The 26788-nt window shown below is 40.3% G+C and overlaps 1 long non-coding RNA gene across 2 annotated transcripts; it reads left to right on the top strand.

The window, feature by feature from the left end:
• The first annotated feature begins 1792 nt into the window (after positions 1-1792).
• LOC110363178 (uncharacterized) lies at positions 1793-25834 on the top strand. 2 transcript variants are annotated; one of them, XR_002421089.2, is made up of 4 exons: positions 1793-2199; positions 22131-22231; positions 22335-22420; positions 24103-25834. It is a non-coding gene; the product is annotated as an uncharacterized LOC110363178 (long non-coding RNA). The 2 variants fall into 2 exon arrangements; XR_010468288.1 differs by lacking the exon at positions 1793-2199 and having other exon boundaries at positions 22082-22231.
• The last annotated feature ends 954 nt before the right edge of the window (positions 25835-26788 follow it).

A 26788-nucleotide genomic window follows, 5' to 3' on the forward strand; every position in this document is an offset into this window, starting at 1 on the left:
TTTGACCTGACCCCCAGTCTGCCATCCTGGACAGCAGGCAGCTGGGGACAATGCTGGGGATGTGGTGACAGGGAAGGCCACCACAGTTCCCTGCCCGGTACCCCTCAGAACCAGCACATGGTGACCGTTTCCCGGTGCTCACAATGCAGCAACTTCTGAGCTGGAGACTGGCTGCTCTTGGCCCTCCCAGATGCCAGTGCTCCCACACACTCAATGAAATAGATGCTGCAACAGGCTGGGAAACCTTGGCGTTCCTCCAGACACCATAGTTGTGTGGCCCTGGGTTTTAAGCTAATGTTTTCTTCTCTTTTGATCAACATCCATGTTATTTCTTCCCTCTCTGCATTTCATTTCAAGATTTGGTTTTGTTTAACCCTGAAATGCAAAGGGGAAAAAAAAGGACCTCCTTCCCACTCCATCTTCAGACACTTCTGCAGGAGTAAACCTGAGAGTGGTTTTTCTGTTCAAAGCCACAAACTGGCCAGAGTTTGCTAAAACCTGAGCTAGTGCATATGAAACGTCAGCGTGCCTCTGAACTGCCCTGCGGCTCAAGAAACTGAGAACTGTTCTGCCTATTTTCCCCCAGGAGTCCCCCAAATTTGCTGTCAGAACCGACGATGCCTTTGCGAGCCCCAACACCGCCCCTTGGTGGCTGGAGCCGCCCTGTACATGGTGTGTTTATGGAAAGGGGTGGGCTCCCCCTGCCATCCCGCCCTCTCCCCCTAAATTCCAGTTCTAAGAGGAGATCAGACTAAACGGGCTGTGTGTCCTTCTCCAAAACGGACTTTGTCTACTTCAGCCTAAAACTATGCCTTAGTCTGTAGCAAGCAGGAGCTCCAGCTGGTCACACAACTCTTTTACAATGTTTTATCAGCTTTCATTGTGTCCTCTGGAAATCAAGGGTCCGCTTGTGTGTGTGACTGCCTCCTCTTCCAGGCAATATGGTAGAGCAGACTCAGTGCACATGTGTGCAGGGCAGAAGAAACAGCAGTCATGAAGCAGCGCAAAAGTGCCTGCAGCACACCTTTGCATCTTCTCAAATTCCTGGCAGGACCACACTGTAAATCAGAGCAGTTGCATGGTTGCTCTATTCTGCTTTTTGCAGCAGCCAAGAATACTCAGCACACAGCCCCTTCCCAGCCTGAGTGTGACCATCACCCAACCCTTACCCGATGGTTGCTAGAGGTGTGGACAAGAGCCATTTCCCCATGTGTCCTTGCCTGGGGTCCCCCTCTGGCTACATCAATCCAAACGTGAATGGCCAAGTGCCACCACCAGCCCCTCAGCCCCTTCACTCTGCCAGGGTGGTAGAAACACAAACTGCTCAGTCACTTGTTTGGGATTTCATTTCTTCATTGAAACTTGAAACACTTTGACGTGAACGTTGTAACCAGATGTGGCAATGCCCTGAGATCCTCGCATATCCCAGCACCTCCCTTTTTAATGTAATGACAAGATTCATAGCTGAGCAAACCTGTCAGGCACTGGTCTCGCTCGCCTAGGTGGAAACATCCCTTGCTTCTTGGTGACGAAGTGAGGAGGTGTTTCATGACTTCTCTGCTCTCTGCAGCAGGCTTTTTATTATCACATTTACTCTTTTCCAAGTTTTTTACCTCCCCTCCCCACCACCAAGAAGCTGATGGCTCCTTTATCAGAACCAGTCACTGCAAACTGCTGGATGACACAAACCAGACAGCCTACATCCGCTGCAGACTGGGACAAAAGATGGAAGCAAAAGATAATAATGAAGCACAGCTGGCTGATAAGCATGTTTAAATTTTGCAGAGATTAGCTGTGAGAAGAGGAAGGAGTTCTTTCTCTCCCTTCTGTTTGTTTAGCTTTCTTTAATTGTTTATTTTTAGGATGAAAAACATGCCCATTCAGACTTATCGAGTAAGTTAAAGAAGGCATAGGGAGAAATTTGTCTCATTAGAAACATGAAAGCCCTATTGCAGCCAAAAGTAAACAGGACTTTCCATTTCCCAGAGAGCCACGTAAGCTGGTGAAGGACTGCTCGGCTCCTGGCCATCCTCGCTGGCTTTGGCCGGGAGCTGGGGCCGGTGGGGAGCCGGGAGCTCAGCCCGTGGGTCCGCCTGGCTCCCCTGGCTCTGCGACAGGGAGAAGGAGGCAGTGGGACTGCACAAGCGCCATCTCACTTACAGATGGGATACAGCAGCGTTTCATAACTCCTTTCGCATGGTAAAATGCTCCCATTATTTATCTGGGCTGTTGTAGCATGTACTGTTATTCAGAGCAAGCCTCTCTTGAAGTCTGCGAGTGAGTGTCTGTGTCTCGTTTCCACAGATGTAAAAACAAGCTCTGGAAAATAAGCATTTTTTTAAGGGGAACAAGCAAACAAAATACATTTGAAGGGAGTGTTGCAGTCTGAGGGACTGATGCTGCTGCTGCAGGATGACACAGAAGTTTTCCTGATGATCTGAAAAGAGGGGACACATTGGCTGCCACCAGCAGCTAAAATGCCATTCCAAAATGGGGTGTTTCATTGCCCTTCTTCCCCTGCCTGCATTGTCCTGAAGGCCAGTCCCTAAATCTGAACCAGCCTTTGTTCACTTCCCACACCTATAAACTTGCAGCCACTTCTGTGGATCCCTGCTGATGAGAAAGCTGCAGGATCCAGTCAGTGATCTACAGCATCTCACTTCTCCCTCCTTTCTGACCCACAGAGCACAGGGGAGGTCCAGTGTAGCCTGCTTGTACAAAGAGTAAAGCAGAAACTCTATCCGAGCTCCCTGTTTGCACCTGCTAACAGTATGAATGAAGAAAAAGGCAGCAAGGTCAGCTGTACTCTGAGTGATTTAGGCTACTCTGGAGAAGCAAAGCTGCAATGGAGCTGGGTGTCCCATGGCTGCACAGCCAGAGGTGTGCCACTGAATGTCATCACCCTGCATGGGCACCGCTACAGCTCAGGCACTTGTAGCACTGTGTTAAGAGACTTCGGTTCAGGCCTTTAGGACCTTTCCTTCTTTGGTCATGAGGGGCTGGGACAACACCAGACCAGGAGAGCAGTTCTATGATGTTGCCCTTCTACTTTACCTTTAAAATAGTACCAGCATGAAATGGAGAACAAAATGGAGCTATTGAGGTCAGATACGCTCTCTCAATAGTCATTTTCAGTGAGGGGACAGGAGAAAAGTTTTGTTCTGCTTTTCAGAATATACTGAGATACTATTACAGTAATTACATGGACAAAGGAAGTACAACTGATAGAAATAATACGCTTCCTGTGTTTGAAACAATATAGTTTGTTCACATGGACCATCCTTTTGGAGAGCTACACAAAACCGTTTGCAAGATTCACAGTGCAAATGTGCAGAAAGCAGCCAGAGTCATAACGCTTTTAGTTATGTTGAAGTTGGGCAAATCCTGTGACTCAGTTGAACACTGACCTGCTGCTTACTCCGTTGTGACCCCTGTTGCTGCCACTGCAAGAATTTTTATTTCACATATATTTCTGAAAAAAAAAATATTAGCTTGTTTTTGTTGTTGGGTTTTTTTTGTTTTTGTTTGTTTGTTTGTTTGTTTGTTTGTTTTCGTCTCTAGGAGTTGAGTAATATAAACGAAAAGCCTGCAGTTGGCTCCAGAAGCCCCTTCAATGCAAAGATGTGAACTTTTGTTAATCCTAGTGGTTCTGCAGCTTCCAGAGGCCTGGGATGCTCAGGCTCTACTGGCCACATTGTTGGGTAGGAATGCACGGGGTGGCCAGGGACTGGGGGGGTGGGGGGCGCTGTCTAAGGCCAGCACACTTCCCAGCTCTGCCAGTTGTGCACAACTGCCTGGACACTGCGAGCACAGCAGAAATGTAGCACGCTGTTTTTCTGAGTTAGATTGCAAGAGGCTGATGGCTGATGGGAACTATGATTTATTTCAATAGATATAGCCAGCTGAGGGCACCTGTTAAGACTGAAGCCTCTTAGGTAATTATAATCAGCAGTAAAACAGTGTTTGCCCTGAAAATCTTCTTTTCTAATTATACATATTACTCAAAAATTATTAAAAAGCTCTTTTTTTTTTTTTTGCTGTCTAGGTTCATTTATATGACACAAGGAATTGCAGGTGCTTTGTAAATGTCCCTTTTCTGTAAGGTAATGTTTTTGTGGTAGCTCATGTAAGGCAGAAATATTAATACACTGTATAAGTCCTTTGAAGGCTTGCATCCTCCCAGTGTGTGTTTTCTCATCTCTATATTTAAAAATGTAAAACAGGATAGATCAAATTCACAGACTACTGGTACTTGTGTGCTTGGCTGCAGTTGCTGTCTCAGAATACGGAGTATATTGATTCATTTGTGTGAAGTGATCTTTTTCTTTCCTAGTAGATGGGATGGGATGGAAGGAGCAGATTTGAGGTACCAAAAGGTGAAGGATAGGCACTGATACAGGAAAACAAAGTTCCAACCAAGAAAAGTACCAGTGGGTCCATGTGGCGTCTCTGAGACCTGGTTTATTAACTTGGTATGGCTGTGCTTCCACATAGAGAAACAGTAATAGGAACACTGATACTCTACAGCCCAGCATGTTGTAAATAAATAATTGGATTGGCAACATAATGAGGTATAATACCTAATAATTACTTTTTTTTTTCACCATTTTAAGTAGGTCACTTCTCTCCTCTCTGATTCTGAATCGAATTTTCCTCTGTGCTAAGGGCCAAGCATGTGACTCTTTGTAGCTATAAAAAAGAAAGCAGCAGCAGACCCTTGGGATACAGAGATATTACAGCAGCCACGCAACACATTTCTGCATTCAGAAGCGTTTTAGTGTTGGGTCAGGCAGCACTACTAAGCAGGGACATATGCTTTTTTTTCATGTTTTCAGAAGAAAATGTGGAACTGATAAGAAACACCTGTGTAAATGGAAAGCCATCTCAGAAACCTGGGTTTGTTTAGATGATGAAGAGATAAAATCTGAAAGCATGTGTTGCAAGGCAAGATAATCTTGAACAGAATGTCTGTTAAAAAAAAAAAAAAAAAAAAAAGGAAGCAGAAGCAGTAGTACATTTCAGGTAACCAGCTTTCTGTGCAAAGAAAGGTCCTAGAGGATCGTAAGGCAACATTGGTGCAGAGTGTAAAACTGCGTGAGCTGCATAGATGTTGTTCATTCATTTTTCTTCATGTAAATATTTATTTGCATCTTGTAAATATTTTCTTAGAACCTCAGCAAGACACTGGAAAGCATAAAAGCACACATTACCAGCTGAACATATGTAACCGAAGTTTTCTCTTTGCTTGCAGCTCAGCTTATTCCATGTGCTCTGATTTAGAGCCCTGTAATACACTTACCACATAGGAATTCTGTTTAGCTACATTTAAGTTTTTTGAGGGAAGATTTGTCAGATCATTTGTTTTACTTAAGGCATACATATTTTCATGCTTTAGTCCTGCTTGATGTGAAATAAGCATATTTTAAAGGAAGTCGATCTCAATATTTCTTTTCATAGTCTGGAAAGGATGCACTAGTTAAACAATAAATACTGGGAAATGTGCAGTATAGTGTGGATTTAATGGAAACATTGCCATGATTCTCCATCTCAGTGTTGTGGCATTAAATCAGTCAGGCAGAGGCAGACTGCTGGTGCGTGCAGTGCCCAGAGGAGGAGGCAGTTCCAGTAATAATTTTAGAGACTGTAAAGCAGCTCTAAAATGGAAATCTCAGCAGCAGTTCTAGGAGGGCCCAGCTGAACAAGACACACAAGCACATGCCCAGTTTTAGACACACAAGTAGTCCTGAAATCAATGAGACCACCCACAGGCTTAAAAACCCTTGAAGAATCGAGTCCTTAATTGCTCAGTAACTGCTGCAAAAAGACATCAAGTTTCCTTTTTATTACTTAATATTAAAAAAGGGCTTTGCCAGCACAAAATACTGGAGAAGCCCAGACCAAATAGACAAAGTGAAGAAGCAAAGCAGCCTTGCAGGAGGGCTGCCTTTTGCTAAAATTTTCCCGTTTCAGCCCACACTGAGCTGCTCCTCCTGTTGAGGTCCATGCTCAGCAGCACTCAGTTTATGCAGGACCAAAAAATTACAGCTGCTTCCCCCTTTAAATTATGAGCAATTGACACATTCTGCAGGTTTGGGGATTATCCTTTAGGACACAAAGTCCTAATCAACCCCTCGTCAGCAAAAAATTATATCTGTAACAAATCTTTCTACTTGGGATGCCAAGCCTCTTTGTCTGCAAGGGCATCTTTGCAGCTTCTCAGACTGTTACATGAGTGGCAAACGAACTTTAATGAGCTGATCCTTTTGCAGTGTATGAGGCAGGGAAGTGTTAATATCTCCGCTTTACAGATGGACAACTGATCTGCAAGGGGTCAGAAACCTCAGCTGCAGAAAAATCCGGAAAGCTGAGCTGACTTTATTGGAGCTGTACTGATTTATACCAGCTGAACATATGGCCTCAGAAGATTAAGTAGTCTGTGTGAGAAATCTGTGGCACATCTGGGACACTCCAGGGCCTGAGTCACAAGATATCCTTCCTGCCCATTAGGCTTGCAAACATGCCTCTACTATGCAGGAGCCTCTCCTCACTTTTTCTCTAACCTCTTGGCAAAGCAATAATGAAATTGTTTGAATGACTGAGCTCAGGGAAAGTCGGGGTTAGCTTATGCTGTTGACAAAACCATTTTCTCTGGTTACTTTGTTCATGACAGTAGTTTGTACAGGTAAGCCAAAACTATATAAGTTTGGATCATTGTATTTGCAGTCATATTCTAAGCGGAGACATAGAAGGAATTTGCAGTCCAACATGGGTAAAGAGTCTGTCAAAATCTTACAAAATGGGATCAGTGTTTCCTTTCTCCCTCAGTCCTGTGCCATACTGTATATGAGCAGCTGAAGGTGAATCCACCACTGCAGAGGTGTTTCTCTGTGTATGTTTTTTTTATCATCAACAGTTTTATGTAAGGCCAGCACTGCCATATGCACATTTTCCTAGCTATGTTTTGCCCAGGCAGGAGGGAATTTTTAGAAATACAGAAGGTCTGAATAAATTCAAATATAGACTTTAACAGACTATTAAAGCACAACAGTTCTGCAACTGAGACAGCTTTTGTAGCCACAGCAATACTTATTTAACTATTGTTCCAGGACAGGGGGAAACAATAACAGCAACAACAATGAAAAAAAAAAAATTACAAATTAAAAAAACAACCAAAAAAACAAACAACAAAAACCCCTAACAAAACAAACAAACAAACAAATACAACAAATAAACAAACAAAAACATGACACCAAAATAATAAACCCAGTCTAAATCTTATTCAAAAAGATTTCAAAAAAATATGTTGGGGTAAAACTTGCACAGTTTGTGGGGAAAAAAATTGGTGAAGATGTTTACATGCAGGCTTTGGTTGATATATTGGTTACTGTGATATTCCAGGCATGGCTTCAAGATGATATGATGTTAACTGGTTAGAATGTTCATGCCACAATGATAATTTCAGATAATGGTACTGGTGAGAAAGATAATGGCACCAATCAGTCAGAAGTAACAGAAAAATATAACACAAATTTATTCAGAACTTGATTTATTACTGTATTCTATTTAATTAGCAAAAGCTTTCATAGTGAGGGGATCAGTATTGCAAAAGACAAGAAACAGTCATTGACAAATAAACAACACAGCACAGTGATGCTAATTCCCAAGGAGAAAAGTAGAATTGAATTGTATTAAAAAAAAAAATAATAATAATAATTATGTTATTGAACAAAGGAGAAGAACAAACATAGTCCACAACACTAGTCTGGAAAATGAATGAAAAATGTAATCAAACTATTCCAGAAGTTAAGAAGCACAAAATTTCTTTATCAATTTTCACAATAATATGACAGACAACTTGGAAGATTTTTAGAAAATTGATATAATCTTATATTGTGAGCTACATTTATCCCAAAATCCAGAGTATTCACTTTAGCAGGATTTATTTTTAAAACACACTTTCAAACATTTTTTAAACTACCTACTGAAAAAGGGTAAACATTAAATGAACCTCCAATAAGGAAAAAGCAAAAAAAAAAAGGAGAGAGAAAAGTTTGCTTAGCATTCATTTCCAGCCTGCTGTTCAACAATCAGGCAACATCTGTAAGCAGTTTCTGAAGTGCTCTGCGTAACCCAGCACTACCACCTGCTGTTTGGGAAGGAGGATTCAGTTTCCCTTGTCTTGCACACTAAATCTCCAGTACCATGCATGCAAAGAGAAATTGTCCATTTCAAAGAAGAGGAGGAGGATAAACAGACAAAACAAAATAAAACAAAAGAAAGCAGAATTTCTCACAGTGAGTGACTTAAGGGAGAGGCAGCTCTGCCTGTTCTAACCATGAGATAATCCTTTCTCAGATATGGGGTGAAGACGCTGAGCTGGGTCACACCAGCTGTAACATCTCGCTGCTTCTGTTCTCTTGGCTTGGGGTTCCCACCAAACCTTTATAGACTTTTGCAGTGAATCCCACTTGCCCCCAGTGTACTAACTGCCTTCCCTCAAATCCTGCAGCTTGCTAGCAAAATAGCTTATGTTGGCTAGATTTTGGCTCTTCTGCCTATGGGGGCTGCTGAAATTTCCTTGCATGATGTTTTTATGGGGAAGGTTGAATGAATACTGGTCTGCCAGGTTTATAAACATAGAACAGGGTAAGGCACAAAGTTCTTCCTCCAGAAAACCTGGTGAGGAAGCCCATGATCCTCTCCTGAAAGGAGAATATTTGACATTTCATTTTTATTAGTAATGGACCAAAACGAAAGATTGCACCCAAGTAGGCCCTAAGAAAGCCAAGATAAGATATTCAGTACCATTCTGCTGTCTGTATCCAACGATGCAGCTAAAATCTGTGTCGGCTGCACCTGAGAATTCGACCTGTCTCCAGACTGCAAGAGAAACTGAATTACAACCGATGGGAACAACTGTGGGGAAACCACGCTCCACAAAGGCTGTTAAATCACAGCCCAAAAGCTGCCTCTTTTTTTACCACCAGCTTTCCCTTTAGACAGGTAAATCTCCAGCTAGCCATTTAGGTCAATCTGCATAACTAATTCTTTCCAGCACCAACGTTCTGTCCTATAACTTGTGCAGACACGCAGAGACTATGTTTAAAAGGGCAGGTCACTGATTAACTGCAAATAGTGCAATTCTTTGAAGATATTAAAACATGCCCCTGCTGCTAATCAGTACTGTCAATTAACTATGGTGTTAAGGATGTGCATTTCTGTGTCACAAATTCGGCGAAACTCCAGGGTTTGGCTGTGATGTCCACAATTCTCACTCACCCCAAAGAGGAGAGAGTTTGGGGTTGTTTAGGGGGAGTGAACACGGAGAAGAGGAGGTGTTTTTTCCAACGAGGCTTTTGCTGTTGTTGAGGTTGTTGTTGTTTCCACCCCCAAAATAAGAAGTCTTTCATGCTTTAAATGCTGCTCTTTCTGCAGTCTGTTTCCATTCAGCTCTTAAATCAAGGTGATTAGGTTTTGTTTTATTTGCATGCTCAGTGCACACCTTGAAGTTGTAGAAATAAGCTTATTATCAGGTTGATGCAGGTTACATTTTTCTCCTCTCCTGGTCTGCAATCCTAGAGCTGTTTCATGAAGCACAGCACAGCCTAATTACTTCTGAGCATCCAGGCCTTGGAAAAGTACTAGTTTGCAGTTTCTGCCCTCCCAAATTTTTCCCTTTGCTGGAGACATTGCAAATGCTGAAGACATTGCAAATGCTGAAGACAATTGTAGAACTAGAGGTGTTTGTGGGTTTTTGTTTGTTTGTTTGTTTGTTTTCCCCCAAATGGAAGAAATGCATCCTCTGTACCAACAGAGCTGCAGGTACCTCAGTTAGCAGTTGGATGACTTAGGTGTCACTAGAGCTGGTGGAGCAGGCATGCAGGAGCCCACCTGCCCTACCACTGCGGAGGACAGCCCTACAACAGGACATCTCCGTCAAGCTGAGAAGCAAATACTGGACACATGGGTTGTAGGTCTCTTTCCAGCTCTTTCCTGTACCTACCCCTGCAGCAGAGGTGCACTGGGAACATAGTTTGCAATAAGAACCATTGAAGTGAATTAGTATATGGGGGAGAAAAATAAAATTTAAAATAAAAGCCTTTACATCTACCTCATAGCTGAGATGGGGATCAAACAAGGATTGTTTCCCTCAAACACTGTTTCACAGACCCCTGAGCCCGTGTTCACCTTCATGAACTCCAGGGACTTCTAGAAGGTGATCAGGTTTTAAGTACTAACCTCTTTCTGTTGGCTGCAGAAAGAGCTAAAGACAATTATGTTTTAAACTTATGTGCCCATGTTCAATGCCCCTGCTCAAGTTCAGTGCTATGAGGCTGGAGGCTGTATCACTACTGGCACTCCAAATGACTACAGGGTCAGAGAGAACACAAATATGTTGAAATTGTTGTGTGTAAAATAAATATGAAACTAACACCGAAAAATGTATCTAAATTTTTTGTAAGCATTAAATGCACACAGAAGAGGTCTGGAATATTTCCTACTATAACCAGCACTGGATTTTTTTATTTTTTATTTTTTAATGGAAAAGCTGCAACATTATTCAGAAAATACATAGCAGTAAAAAAATCTGATCAATCCCTGCAATGACATACTATAGCACTGAATTTATCAGTGACTTTCAATCTAGGTATGCTGAGAATTCCCCTTCTGACACGTTTGGAATTTTTTTAAAAAACAGGACACCATTTAACTGCAAATATGCGAACTGCCAATTGCATAACAGGGATTGTGAACATGATGGAGTTTTTACTTCACTAAATAATTACAAGATCTAGGTAGTTTTACTTTAGTTACTTCAAGGAGAGTCTGAATATAGACGTTTTTAGAAACATTATTGTTAAATACTTTAAAATAAATCTGGTGTTCTCTAACTCTGTGATTAACAGAGGTCAAAAGCTAACATTTACCCATCCTTTCCACCTAAAGGAAACTCCACTCTAATGTCTCTACATCCTCTCTCTTGCCTTTTTAACATATTTTTAATAAAAGCAGATTTCCTGATAGCCTTACAGGCCTTGAAGTCAATATCATCAATATTTATCTGGTTACTCACTAACCCTGCAAAAAGATGGCCCTCAGCACTATGACTACCAGAGAAAGAGTCCCTTTGCATAGACTGAATATGAGTATTGAAGAGAAAAAGAGACTGTAATGTGATAGGAATTTGGTTATGAATTTATGATAACTTATGACTTAAGTCCAAGCACAAGAGGCCTTGCAGACCCTTAAATGTTCCATGTTGTATGGAATATTTTATTGTATTAAAGATCAAGCTGAGTGAGATTTTCTAGTTTCAGAAATGCCTCTTGCCTCACTAGCAACATTAGTTTTTTGTCGAGCCTGAGTTCTTTCAGAGTTGAGGGCAAATGCTGAAGAACACCGGTGAGCAAATCCTCTGCCAAGCTCACGTTTTCCAGTCCAATCATGTTACCACAAAGCCGCCTTCATAACACCCTTCTCAGTAATTTGATTGTGACTGAGATCAAGCTTTCCTAGCTCTGACAGCTCACTGAAGACATCAGTAGGAATTACTGATATTCCACTGGCTGCAAAATATAATTCCTTAAGGGTGAGGGGGAGAACCGTGGGAGTGCATGCTCCTCAATTGACTGAAGTTCATCATGTGCAAAGACATTAGGGAGTGAAACTGCTTTGGTGAAGGGTTGGTGGGTTAACCTGCTCCTTTGGAGGTTCCTGCACAGAGTCCAAGCCTGCTCTGCAATGCTGCGAGTGCTGCCACTGCCTGTCCCCAGCTCCATCAGGGCAGCGGGCAGGTCTGTCAGGATCCTCCTAAGATTATTGTCACCCACGTGAAGACACATGAGCCTTTGCAAGCCTTCACAGGCTTCTTTCATGGCTCCATCGCTAAGCTGCTTGTTCTTCAGGACTGAGAAGTCTGGTGACAAAACACTCCTTCAGGAGATCCAGACAGATGAAATCTACCCTGTTATTGAGAAGCAGTAAATATCTGACACTAAAGGGGATTCCTTCAGAGACATCTGATAGCCTTTTGCCTGAGAACTAAAGCACTCTGAAAATACGATGAGAAGGGTGAAACCACCACTGTTGTCAGCAAAAGAAGAGTTCCAAAACTATTTGTGTGTAAATTCCTTTCTAATATCCATTTAGCTGTAATAAATATATAGTAATTTACTTATCTGTATCAGTAGTATGAATATAAAATTGCTACTATTTACCATTAGAACACTAGCCAACTGTCCTCAGTATCTTTTATAAACTGGGTTCTCTAGGGTTACATAATTTCTTTTTATTTTGAGCTGATTTTCTCTTTCTCTTGGGTGTATATGGTACATGTTCTGACACCAGTGTCCCTCTCTAATGGTCTCTTTGAGCATCTATTTTCTACATTTTTACACTTTTTTTCAAGAAATGGAAAATTATTAACTCATGCTTTGATGTATGCTGATGTATTATTTGTTCATTTGGTAATCACATGCATGTGATCCATAAGCACAAAGGAATTTTATATTAATGTGTCTCTAATTATTTATATCCTATGGTATGACAATTACTCACCTATGACTTTCCACCATACATCATCAACATGTATAACTTCATACCTTATAATTATTTGTAAACAGCTTATGCTCAGAATGCAACTAAACAGCTTTATCTGGAGGGCTTAACTGTCAGAGCAAGTGCATTCTGGAGGGCAAGAGTCATCCTCAAAAAGACTGGTAATCTGATAATCTCATCTTCCATGTTCGTATAACATGGTTGTTTTTCTTTATATTCTTCTGCCTTTCACTCCCTTTGCTAGCTTACTGCATGTTTCTGAGCTTTTTCTCATTGCTTTTGCTGTTTTAATAGTTCTTGGACCATATGTCCTTCTATTTTCTATTTTTTTTTTTTTTAAACTCCTCCCTTTTCTTCCCTTTAGTAGGGGGAATGCTAGTGACCCTTCTCCTGACTTTTTCTTTTTCTTTCTGGACTGTCTGACTCTTTGGCATGAGAAAACACACACCCTTGCTTGATTTGTGACTTACACTTTTGCCAGCTGGAAGGCGCCTTTGCCTGTCCATGGAGATGCTGTGAGAGAAGGCTCACTTGGCTGTCCTTGGCAGTAGTACTTCAACACCACAGACTGTCCTTGATCTCTGCAGGGGACATTGCAGAGGTGCAAGAGGTGCAGCCACATTCAGAAGATCACACAACAACACACAGGCTGTACCCTCGTGTTCTTCTGCAGGGGTGGTCTCACTCACACATCTCAAGACTGAATTAGCGCTGTTCTGGTTTTAAAGGCAAAACTACATTTTTAAACTTCTCATTGAACTTATGAACCAATTGGGCTGTCTTCACTGCATTTTTCCTGTTTTCAGGATTTTTTCCCCCTACACTTGTCTCTGTTAAGAAAAATGCACAAACACTTCTGGAAAAAAGACAGGAATACCTAAAACCATAAATCATACTACCTATCAAGATAAAAGCCTGCGGATTAAATTTTTAAATGACATAACTTTGCTTGATGCCTCTGCTTGTCTTCTGATTTATACCAGCCCTGAGGACCTGGATCCTCTGTTAACAGAGAATGTAAGTTCTTCTGTTAGAAATGCCTGTGGATTTTGAAACTATTAAATACATTTGTAGGTCAACATGGATCAGAATAACAGTGATCTTTAAACTGGAAATTGTATTTAACCCACATTTTAACATACTATCAAGTCATTTTAGTATCTTTAGATATATGCCACAGGAGACTTCTTGTGTGGGGGACACAGATTTCCAGGGGAAGTGCAGAATTAGTAGAACCTTGTCAGACTAGATAGTTTACCCACACCTGTTGGAACTGTGGTTTTTAAATACTTAATTTTTCTCTGTCTACTCCAGAAGGTAGAAAATAATGAAATATTTATGACAGCTTATTATTACATCAATTCAAATATAACTAAGAAATTAATTTCTGAAATTGTCACATTCTTTCTTGTCTCTTTGTCTGTCTGTTCATCCAACCAACATTCATCAACAGAGAGTCCACTAGGCTATCCTAGCATTGTGTCTCACAAATTACTCCATTTTAACTACTTGTCCCCTTGTACCTTCTGAAAGTACTGTCCTGGTTTCTACTGGGATAGAGTTAATCGCCTTTCTAGTAGCTGTGTTTTGGTTTTAGTATGAGAAGAACATTGATAATACACTGATGTTTTGGTTGCTGCCAGGTAGTCAAAGACATTTTGGCTCCCTGTGCTCTACCAGGTGCTCAAGAAGCTGGGAGGGAACAAAGCCAGGACAGCTGATACAAGCTGCCCAAAGAGGTGTTCCTTACTGCATGATGTCATGCTCTGTATGTAACCTGGAGTTGGTCAGGGAGCAAATACTGCTGTTTGGGAATGAATGGGCCGTTGGTGTCATGGCTAGTGAGCAATTGCATTGTGCATCACTTCTTTTGTATATTCTATTATTTTTTTCTTCCTTTGCTGTCCTATTAAAATGTTCTTATCTCAACCCATGAGGTTTTTTTTCCCTTTCCAATTCTCTCCTCCATCCGACTTGGGGAATTAGTGAGTACCTGTGTGGTCCTTGTTGCTGGCTGGGCTTAAACTGTGACAAGTACTCTCATCCCAAGTATTCAGATATAAAATCTAAGCTGAGAGGAAGAGCAGTGATGTAGCCAAAAAGATCGTTGCTATCTTCATCCTCACTAGGTCAAGGAAAGCTTTTATCTTTTGCTGAAAAGAATATTCAAAAAAAAAAAAAAAAGAGAAAGAGTTAAGATATTAACATTTTAAAATTAAATGAAAACAATTCTTGCAATGTTCCTTTAGTTTTACTCTGACTTATATCCTATTGGTACAATCTCCCATAGGATTTCATTTGAACACAGAAGTCAGAACTTATTATTTAGTTATTTATCAAATTTGGCTGAACTTGGTCAATGCAATTAGAAGGTGTAGAGTTGGGAGAGAGACAAACAGTATGACTGGATAACCTTATCCTGTTTTTTGAAACAGAGTGAAAGTACAAAGAAAGTAATATAAAAAGTGTGGCTTATTATTAGTTTGTATAGCAGACCATGATTTTAGCAAACATGTTCATCCTTTAAACATATGAATTTTCCAAGCAAATTCCTCATGAATAAGATTAATCTGAAAGTTAAGATGTCCATAGTATGCCAGATATTTTGAATCTATCATTAACAGTAAAAATTAAAATCCTTGAAGTACTTTTTTTTTTTCTTAAGATGTCTAAAATAAATTAGGACATAGGATTTCCAACCACACATAATGTGAACTGCAAAACTTTCATTATTTCCATCATAATTTTATTTTTGTAAACTCTTTCCCTGAACTACAATGAAGGTATGGTTAGGCTTTCTGGAACCCTGTAATGTTAGTAAGTTTTATTGCTTTCAAGGAAACAAAGATTATTACTATAACAGACTAGAAAAAAACTTTTGAATTAATAGAAATTAATATCCTTATCTGTAAGCATGAAAGAGTTTCATTTTGTTAGTCACTACGAAAATCAGAAGGATGTTTTCATACTTTTAATGTAAGATACACATTTCTGGTTATACACTAACTGCCTAATGGTTATGTGAAATAGATTTCCTACCACTACATTTTCAAAGAGATATTTCATCACCCTGCACTGATATGTGGCTCTACTTTATGTGTCCTACTCCAGCATTTTTTTGATACAGCAATTTATAGGCATATACCCATTGCCATGAAAAAGGGAAAAAAATAAAATCCCAAATATTTGCATTTTCAGAGTGCCCTGAACTTTTCAGCTGCAGTTTCATTAACAGGACACCAGCTTGACAAGAAGCTTGTACCCAGCATGTGTTTCACCCGCAGGAAACACAAGAGCTGTCGCTGCTGATGCACAGACCCTTGCGCATCCCACGGTACTGCTGCAGCCCATCCCCATGTGAGCCCCCTGCCCAACCCAGCACTACCCCACCTGTGCTGCCGAGAACAAGGAAGAGGAGGAGCACCAAAACTCACTTGGCAGGGACAAAAGCACAAAGACTCATGCTCAGATTGGGTCTGTGCCTTCCCAGCCGAAGCCCCTTTCTGCTGAGGGGTGTCCCAGGTGAGCTCTGTGGCCGCAGCTCCATTGAGCCATGTTTGCCCCTTGCCCTAAGGGTCCGCAAGGGTTCTCATGTTGACAGGTCTCCACAGTCTTCAGAGGATCTCAGGAAAACTGCTAAGTGAAGTGCTTTTGCCAGGAAGGTTTCCACTTAGATTCAGTGGCATCTAAATATTCATATTAAGATTTGGGCGAAGATGGATTTGCAGCAAAAGCAGAGGCTGGGCATCAGACCTGGGTGCTGTTACAACTCTGACTTTCTGAGAAGCTGTAATGCGAGTGTCCTGCTCCTCATGCCTGGAGCAAGATCTCTACAAATGCATGCAGGCAGCACCACAGACTCAATGGGTACCGGTGGGGCTGGACAGGGGAGACAGGGCCAGGCGAGTTCTAGCCAGAGCCAAAGCAAGAGTCAAAACATCTCCTGTAACAGAGATATAATCATAATGCTTGCCGTTTGCACAGTTTAATTCTTTAGCACTGTAAACTGTTATGGGATTGCTGACCAGAAGGTATGTAGAAGTGCTTCAATTTCTGAGCAATCTTTGCACAGATTGCCATTGAACTTTAAAAAAAGGAAAGAACAATGTTTTTCTCAATTACACATCTCTGTTAAAAAAAAAAAAAAAAAAAATTGATTGATTGGTTGATTGAAATAATTGGAAAGTAGACTCTTTGATTTCAGACAGGTAAGGTGAAAATCCACCAGTCATTTTCTTCCTGAATGTCTGAAATAGGAAGGATCGCCTCAAGTCTTTCCATTACAATTATTCCACTGTGTATTACTTTTATAATCATTTCCACTCCAACTATGTGCTGACATTCACATACTATGTTATAGGTTTCAGCACGTTCCCAGCTCTGACTCTGTTTTGCAATGTAGGCTAAATTCTTCTGTTATTACTGGTGTTATTTTTCCAACGTGTCTGCCTGAACTGTCCACATGGAAGACACTCTGATTTGATAATATGCTTTGTTGGGATTAAAACTGGCTCAATTAATAATGCCTGATGATCAGAAGCACCTCTCAGATAGGTTACATAGTTTAACATGACAGCATAATTCTTCTGTCTTCTTTAACAAGTCACCTGTCCCTACAATGACATAGTTCATGATATAAAAAAGACTGAAGGAAATAAATACATATTTTGATAATGGTATTATTAAGTAAACACACTTAAATCCTATGAAAATCTTCTCTATTATATCACACAGCAGCACAACATTAATGTCCATAGAAGTCCCAGATGTGAGAAATAAAGTGGAAATTGAATGGTTACCCTTTAGCTTATTAAAGACAAAATATTCCCCTGTGGCTAGACCAGGATAAAATCATGTGATGGTATAATGGCATTTTCACAGAGAACTCTGTGAAATGTCATTGACCCATGCTGCATCAGTTGTTCATGCAGTACCCATTCTTTGTTCTTCCTCAGAGCAAAGAACCACAACATCTCTGTATTAACTCTGTCCTAGCCAAAACCAGGACACACATCCAGACTGCCTGAAGGAACAGCGCCTGGCCCCCGCTGTATCGCCAGGGATGGGAATCACCTGAGACTTTGCAAGCTGGCCTTGGCCAAAATTGTGCTGGGAATTGCTCTGTTTATGAACATAGTCCACAGTCTAATTTCAACTGAGAATTAAGAAATTAAATAAAAGCCATCAGGCTGAAGATGCAGAAAACATCTAGGAAAGGTGAGCAAGTAAGGGTAATTAATACTTTGACAGTTTTTAATGAGCTTAGCAGGGGCTCTTCTATAGTCTGCAAATGGAGGAAGGAATCCAAGGAGGAATGTAGGGTCATCAACCACCAGAAGTTCATCTTGACAAAGTCTCCACACCAAGAAGCTTTAGCAGAATGCCTCCCATAAAGCATATGAGAAACTTCAGTGGAATTTACATGGACTGAACAATAAAGCTGAAAAGAGCCATACAGCAAAATTATTCCTGACCCAGCACTCCTGTCCTGGTTCCGGCTGGGATAGAACTAGTGTTCTTCCTAATATCTGGTTAGTGCTGTGTTTTGGACCTAGTACAAGAAGAATGTTGAAAATACACTGATGGTTTGGGTGTTGCTAAGCAATGTTTATACTATAACAAGACCTTTTCAGCAAGAAGGCTGAAGATGCACAAGAAGATGGGACAGGGCACAGCCAGGAGAGCTGACCCAAACTACCCAAAGGGATATTCCATACCATATGTCATTTTGCTCAGTATATAAACTGGGCAAAATGTTAGCCTGGGGATTGCTGCTTGGGGATGGGCTGGGCATTGATTAGTAGGTGGTGAGCTATTGTCCTGTGTATCACACTATTTGTATATTTTATTATTATATTTTTTTAAAATTTTCTCTTCCTTTGCTGTCCTATTGGACTGTCTTTATCTCAAGCCATGAGTTTTGTGTTTTCTGTTTTTTTTTTTTATTCTCCTCCCCATCCCACTGGTGGGGGGACGGGGAAAAGGGGAGAGGAGTGAGTGAAATGCTGTGCGATGTGTAGTTGCCAGCTGGGGTTAAACCATAAAAACTCCCTTTGTCTGGAGCATTGTGTTTCCAGGGAGACAAACGGAGAGGTAGACACAGGCTTTCTGCTGATTTTCCCTGAAACTTAATTTTTGTATCAGGTCAAAATGCAGTTGAATTAATCAGAGATTAGTCAACATGTGTATCTTGGTGGTGTCATTTCCAGAGCATTCCTTCTAGAAGTTGCCCTTCAAAAATTTATTTAGATTGAGCACCAAGGTAGCCCATCTGTTCTAAATTTTAAGGCAAACATTTGAGGCTTGCTGACTGAATAAAAAGTTGGAAAATTAGCCTGAGCTAAAACTTCTTTCTTGGTCAGCTTTCCTTGTGTCAGCCACCCGTTGCCTCCAAAATCTGAATCATTTGCCCTAAATATCTGAAGCATGTCTATATTAAATGCATAGGGAGTAGCAGTACCTACTGCACTTTGGCAGTCACTTGAGTTACCTAACACATGGTAGTCTGTTAGCAGTCCTGGTGCCTGAATCTCTACTTCAGGTCACCAAAGAGGTGTGCAAAGCCATGAATGGTTACAGATGACTCTGCCTCATCACACCACCACAGCACTAAAAGAACATCTGCTTGCCAAGATGACAGAATTTCCTGTTCCCATCTCACAACTTCCCATTGTCTTACCATCTGGCAACAAATCTGAGGTGCAGGGATTTGTAGTGCTGCTTCTCCTGGGAAAGTGAGCCAAAGATGGGCTCAGGAGTCAAAGTCCTACTCCAAAGCATGGGAGTATTGACTAAGACTAAATTTACAGCCCATTTACTTGCTAGGGAAATTATCTCTATGTTCTCAGACTTGATCCAAGTGCAGTAACAGAGGTGCAGTGAAAAGCAAAGCTTTCTCTTCAAAAGTGGTTGCAGAGTTTCCACCTTGTCTGCCAGTGAGATAGCACCTCACTGTAATTGGGGAGTACTGTAAGATTTTCTGAGCTGTGAAAAAATTTCAAGTTTCCAAAAAAGACATGCCTTTCCTATTACTTGGGCAAACTTTCAAGCACAGCTATATACCTTCTTTAGGTTATATCCCAGTTTGAAGAAGTATAAAGATCCCCCAAAGTCTTTTTTCCCTGAGCTAAGGGGCAATATTCTTCCCGCATATCTTTTTATGAGCCTTGCCACAGTCATGCCAAGAAGTTCCACTTTCACCAATGTCTTTTCATCCTTCCAACCTGTGTCCCCAAAGAATGGAATGCTTATCAAACCCCATGGTTTCTATTCTCTTCCCCATGTCAGTACACAGCTGTCTCCCTGATGCACTGCTTTTGGACTGTCTGCTGCCAGCTGACGCTCATCTTCTTTGAACCTCTCTCCTCCCTTTACAAATCCTCCCTCCTTTTACTTTTCTTCACTACTGTTGACAACTTCACCCTTTCCTCCCTTTCAGACTCTCACATTTCCTGTAAACTTCTATCCTACCTCCCCCAGTCTCTACATACAAGTTCTGGTAAAATATTGCTCAGATACTGTTGGGGTTTTGGTTTGCTGTGTGTGTTCTGGATCTTTTAACATTACAAAAAACTCTTCATTGAAGTCTTAGGATAATAAATTGCTCACATTTTGACAACTTGGGCTCCACATGTTGCAACTCTGCAAAGTCTGATTTTGATTATACTGATGTCAGTGCCCTCCAAACAGCTCAAGAGTTCAAACTTCAACCTTAGCATGTCAAACAGGGCAAGTTACCCTCCTCATTGACTTTGTGGTCAATTCAGCCTTTCATGTTACTCCATGCAATAAGTTTAAATTTCTTAAACTTGAAGGTCAGCACATTGCAGACCAGCTGAAGAGTTCATAACCGATTCCTTCAGTCCTCATGCTAACTCCAATGAGTCTCTTAGTTTCTTAACACAGCACATTTTTTTGCCTAGTCTTCCAGGATTTCCTAAAGGCTCACACTAAAATCATGTCTTACCATTTAATTACCTAAGTACAGACTTTTCTTGGGCTTTCAGAGGGGATCTATGACAGATGCAAGCCTTCTGCTTTTGCACATCATGAATTGTGTCAGATTGCACAGAAAGGATTTAAGACCAAGACTAGGATAGAAATCTAAGTCTGCCAGCCTAGAAGTTCCAAAATCCTAGAGGGATATGCTAGCTGAAGTCATCAGCACTCAGACTCACCTCCCCTACTGATCAGTCCTCGGAATAAATTTTAGACATCTACTTGCTCACCTACCACTCAGTACTGACTACATTATCTTTGTGGGTCACTCAGGAAAATTAAAATAAATATAGTCCATGGCTACGCCTCCTATATCATTCTGTGTCTGCTTTCTGCATTGTAAAGGGTGTGTTATATGGCTTTCTTGCCACAGCTGTCTCTTCTAGCTCTGAGTATTCTATCACTGCACCTATTCGCTCCCATTAGACCAAAGTTTACATCGAACTGATAAATCTCACAAAAGATTTTCTGTGATTTAGCACCTCCTCAAGAGACAACTAAGGAGAAATCTACTGCTGACAGAAAGACAGATACCCAGTGCAATTATATGGGGATGTTTGAGCAGAAGACCACCTGTATTCCACTTTTTGTTACTCACTCTCCCCTTTTTTGAGCCAAAGAGTTGTGTAAACATGCACATCTGTGCAAATATAGCATGCAGAGAGTCTCTGGTAGTCTGTGTCAGCTCACTCTCTCCTCCTTGTGGTTTTGTCTGAAATGGAGTCTGATGATGGACAGAGTCAGCTTCAGGTTGATAGATTTATCAGACAGCCATACATGGAAAGTATATGATGCTGTCCATGGGCTTTCAACCAGCAAGCTGCACACAAGTCTGATTTTCTTTTCAGTTCCAAATCTAAAATAGTTTGAGAGGTCACACCAGTGTCTACCACTCTTTTTTTTACAGCTGTAAAGAAGTCACTGACACAGTAGAGGAAAAATAATATTAAGAACGACTCAATGCTAATGCAAAAAAGTACATAAATTAATCAAAAAACTCAAGATCAATTTATTTTAACTGTTTTTGCTTCTGGGGCCTGTGCATGCATATGCAGTAGGGTGTGATAGGGAGTGGGGGGAGGATAAGGATGGTAACATGTGAATGAGTGAGTCTACCAGTGGGTACCTGTAGAAAGTCAGAATTTTTCCCATATGGAAAGAAAAGTCCTTGAAAATTAGGTTAAAAGTATGGTGAGGTGACTGGTGGCAGAAATGCTATGGAAGTGGATTCTTATATCATAGCTGTCTGTGCCAGCATTTGTGAGGCCTCACGAGATCAGTTTGTTTCCTGTGGACTGGAAATCTTGTTTTTTTCACAGAAAAGGCTGTAGTGTCAAGGTCCAGGAAGATTTCTGGTATGTTTGTAGAGGAAAGTATTATCCTTAGGACCTCTGCAGTACTGTGATAGGTGAGTCATAAACCATAAGTCTCCAAACTGCAACTGAAAGCTTAGGTCTGTTAAGCTGACAGAAGTGAGTATTTTTGTGCCTCTATATGTGAGATACAGAGATTGACACAAGTTCATACAGCCATCCTGTTGAAACAATTCAAGTGACTCGTCTTCACTCTTTAAGCCCTTCAGGGTTTATCTCGGTCCAACCCATCATCATCACTTCATCAGATGTGAGGTCCTTCCACTGCAGTCAGTCTCCACTCCCCAGTTGCAAGCTTTCCAGTAAGCATTTTCAGTTTTCTCCTATCTGATCCTCATATTTGGGAAAAGCTTCCAGTAATCAAACAGAAATCTACATAATTTCCCTTTCCCTTCCTCCTAACAGTCTACTACTTCTGCTTCAAAGCCAGTTGAAGAACTGGAATTCCTTATCTTGCTGTGTGCTGAGCCCAATACATATCACATTAACAGGTAAGGTGTCCTTATTTATCTTCTACAGATCTTTTTATACCTTTTCCTTGACTAGAAATGCCTTTTTGCACCGTATATGCTGTGTCTAATGTCGTAAAGTCCTGGTCCAGGACCAGAATTTCATGCAACATATAAACAGAAATAAATAAAAATGTGTGAGCATGTGTGAGAGTGAGGGAGCACATTCTCCCACATTTCTTGAGTGTAGAACAGTAAAATATCAACAGGGCGAAAGATAGTAATTTAAATTTAGTTGTTTTATTTTTGTCTGTCAGATAAAGAAAGTGTCTGGAGTTCAAATTTGTTCAATTTGCACAGTGTCTGTCAATGTCTTGCCAACAACAGAATACAGGATGAAAGATTTTATTTTTCCTCTTTCAGGTGTAACAAATTTGCTCTCCAATAAGTAAGAATCCAGAAATTTAACTTAGTTTCTTCCCAAGAAGGCAGCTCATTAAGCTTCCTGACAGGAGAAAGCAGTCTGTTTAATGTTGCTCAGCAGCATGCCAGAGCTTCAGAGAGATAATACTTTCTTTCTCAGAGGAGCCTTAAAGCATGCACTCATAAAAAATGAGGATTTAACACAATGAACTCCTGTTGTTTAAGAATTAGTTGGAGCTAAAAATGTAAATAAATTCTATCTACTAGATTTTGCTATCAGTTAGATCAGTACACTCACCATTGAGAACATGTGTTTAAAGCTTCTTTTTCTTTATCAGGCCAACAATGACCAGATACACCTTCTGTGCCGATGCTAGACAGCAATAATCTTAAAATGGACTTCCTCTCATTTATCAAGTTCAAAGGAGAAAAAAAAATAAACTCACATTGTGAGCACAAAACATAAACTCCAGGTTGACTAATGAATGCCTGCTCAGGAACCCATCTGTTAACAATATCAGCTTACAAAATCAACTGGTTTAATGCATGTGAAAACATGTAGGAGGGATCACACATCAGCAGAGTTATTTACATTAGAAAAACTTGTGGTTCAAGCTGAGAAGTTTTTGACCTATGACAAAAAAAAAATATATATATTTGCCATAGTATGACTTATTTTGTTATCAGGCCTCAGCTCAGCTGACACAGTGAAACATCTCTTAAACCTATTAGACATGGAACAAAACCAGATCCAAGCCCTAGTCCAAACTTTGGGAAACTTACTTCAAAGACACAGGCTTCGCAATTTCACCATTTCTAGTTATTTGGTTTGCAGGTTTGGGCTTTAGTTTCTATCAACTGTAACAAGTTGTTCTAAATTCAGCAAAGCCCCCATCCAAGTCTATTAATCCTGTCTTTGAGTAGTGAATAAGGACCACTAAGCTAATTCATTCTGTCTTCTCTTTCAGCCTTCTGCTTGATCTCGTGCTCTCATTGAATTTTTTTCTTCACTTACTTTACTTTTGTTTTCTTTCTACCACAAGAAAAGCTTTATGGATGTCTTACAAAGCTATATTTCCCTGTTCAGTATAACCTTTGTACTGACATCCTGAAGTTTCCCTCTAGGCACTGAATTCAGGTTTGAATCATTATGAACAATCTGAGGAGTCATCCTAACTCAGCCCTTCCTTTCTCCTTTTTTTTTTCTGTCTATCAACTGAACAGTACAAATGACACCTAAAGAAGTCTAATAAATAATTATTTTTTTTTTTCTTTTTGTTTACTCTTTGCCAAATGTCAAGGTAAAACCTCGTCTCGTGCCTACCACAACAAGGCTGTCCAAGTCATTTACCATACAAGAAGAGGAGAATATTTTGAAGCAGACCTGCCAGAATTTTGTCAAACGATAAAGAAACAAAGTGTCTGTAAACTACTCATACAGTCATGGGTTTGCCAAACATCTTTCTTTGGTCACACCTGTTTTGAAAGCTGAACAAAATGACATAGGTATTCAAATACGTGACTGCAATTGCAATTGCACCTCCCTGAGACTGAAATGGCTGAAACAGCTTTGACCACTGGAACTGCCATATGTAGTCCACCAATGGGGTTGTAGTCAGTAAGTCATTTGACTTTCAGGAACACCATCCTAAATTTCAGCCAAGGTCAAACATAGAAATTTCTGGGAACTATAAGGGATATTGAGTAAAACTCCATCTTATTAAGGGACACCATGAGATACTATAGTGAAGCCAGGAGAAAAGTTATTTCAGTTATGCCTTTCCTTTAGATTAGACCTTTTATTTATTTATTTTTTTAAATAACATTTTTAAGAACTATAGTTAGATTTGTAATGGCACACATAGTTGTTATTTTCTCTGAAGTTTGGGTAAAAACTTTCAGCAGGTTTCCATCACTGTGTCTTTAACATTATATTGTCTTCCCTGAACAAAATGTCAATTTAAATACTGGATGCTGCAGAACCTGACTAATTTTTCCCCTTTGGAAGAGTAAGTAGTGTGTTAGTGGCAAACAAAATGTGATGAAATGTCTGTCTCCAGACGGCATTGTAAAAGCTATAAGCTTTGCCTTGTCACAGACAAGCTCAGTTTTCCAAATCCACCAGCTGCACGTAATGAAGTATTGCTGTACCAGTTTTCCTGAACTCATGTCTTCCAACATGGGAAATATTTATTGATGTTTTTTTACTTTTTCAGTCTGTTTAGTACCGAGCTGATGAGAGCACGTGTGCTTTTTTTTGTTAAAAGTTTCAGAGACACAACACTTCTCTGAACCAGGGAAGCATCATGCACCTTTCTTCAGTGATATTTTGCCACATCACTCCTTCACATTACATCCATTTTGGAGACTGGTAAGTTCAGGATCCTTGAGGAGACACTGGAATACAGATCACAGTCAACTCTTTGAATGTGATCGACACCACCTCTTCCTTGTGCAGGCCATATCCAATTTCATTGTTTGTGGTCCGAATTTGAGGAGGTTATTTTTGCTGAACCACATACGCAGAAGAACATGAAACTCCTGCCATTGTTAAAAGAACAAAGAGGTTACCTGTTTCCCTGGACTATTTTCATATTCTCTGTCAGTATATCAGACTGGGGTACATTTTTTTCTAAACACCATGAGAAATTGGTTCTTTCCGATCCAAGCTCGATTTTAAATGAAATATTCTTGTATATCTCAATAGTAGTTGTTTGGTCTGTTCAGGTGGGGAATCTGGGAACCTTTATGACAAAAACTTCAGAAAATAAGTCAAATAAATGTATAAAATAACAGTGATATTTTTTTCTTTTTTATCTGGCAAATACATCTACAAGGCCTTCTTTTTTACATTTCCTCTATGTGCTTCTGTTCAATGAGATCTATCTCAGTCTACAATAGCTTCAGCTTCCCCTAGGACAATTACTGTAAAAGCACTAATGCAAGTACAGTCATCTTTTAGTAATATATGTGTAAAACTACTTTGAGCAGCACATACTGTCCTACTGCTTAAAGGTAAAACCATCAAATAAGTAATCAGTTCTACTATGTCTTGACTCTTGTAGCAGGTCGTAAAGAAGAAGAGAGAGGAGGGAGGGAGCTGTGGCTGGTGTCTTCTTGGATGGTGCTGTTGTCTCCTTGGATGGGGATCCCACTGGTTTGTTTGCCAATGCTTTGAACCTGTCAGTTACACTACACCACAGGTGCATAAAATGACAGCCAGTATCTGGAGCCATTTCAGCATTACTGGATCCATCGCTAGACCCTTGGAAATATGAAGATGTCATTAAAACACATAAATATATGTCAATGGAAAATTATCTCTAATATCCATCCAACTCTGACAACAGAATTCGAAATGCTCTTTATATTAATGGTACATAATGGGTTGAACATACTCAATACAGACACATGGAAAATTAATGAACAACAATGTGCTCATATTTTTAAGGTGGTCTTGGAGTCTCTCAAACATAAAAAAAAAACTTCCCAGGCAGGAACTCTTACTATTTCTCATTTGTGACTACCATACCCAGGCAATAAATAACACACAAATTTCCATCTTCTGATGGTCAGAACTTCAAACAAGTCTGACTTCAGCTAGTTTTGTTCATTTTTTTATCTTCTGAGTTTGGGAGCAACACTTCAGTGTTATGAATTTGGACCTAATTTCTATTTTATATTCTATAGATTGACTTCCAAAAATGGCTGCAGTGCAAAGGTATGACTCCTGTGTGAGACAAATGTTTGTTAAACCCTTAGGCAAGAAAATCAAGGTTACTGATCCAGTAGAAAATTTTGTTTTGAATGGTTTTCTTTCTCCTAAGGTTTTCCAGTAATAAGCCACTTCACAGAATGCAAGAAAACACAGTAAGTATAGAAAACATGTACTCTGTATAACACTTTACACACAGAAAATTATTATATAAGTTTAAAATATTCCTGAAAAGAGTAATTATTTTGGCTGTCCTAAACATCACATCTTCC

The sequence above is a fragment of the Columba livia genome, chromosome 1 (genome assembly GCF_036013475.1).
Source record: "Columba livia isolate bColLiv1 breed racing homer chromosome 1, bColLiv1.pat.W.v2, whole genome shotgun sequence".
NCBI classification, from domain to species: Eukaryota; Metazoa; Chordata; class Aves; order Columbiformes; family Columbidae; genus Columba; species Columba livia.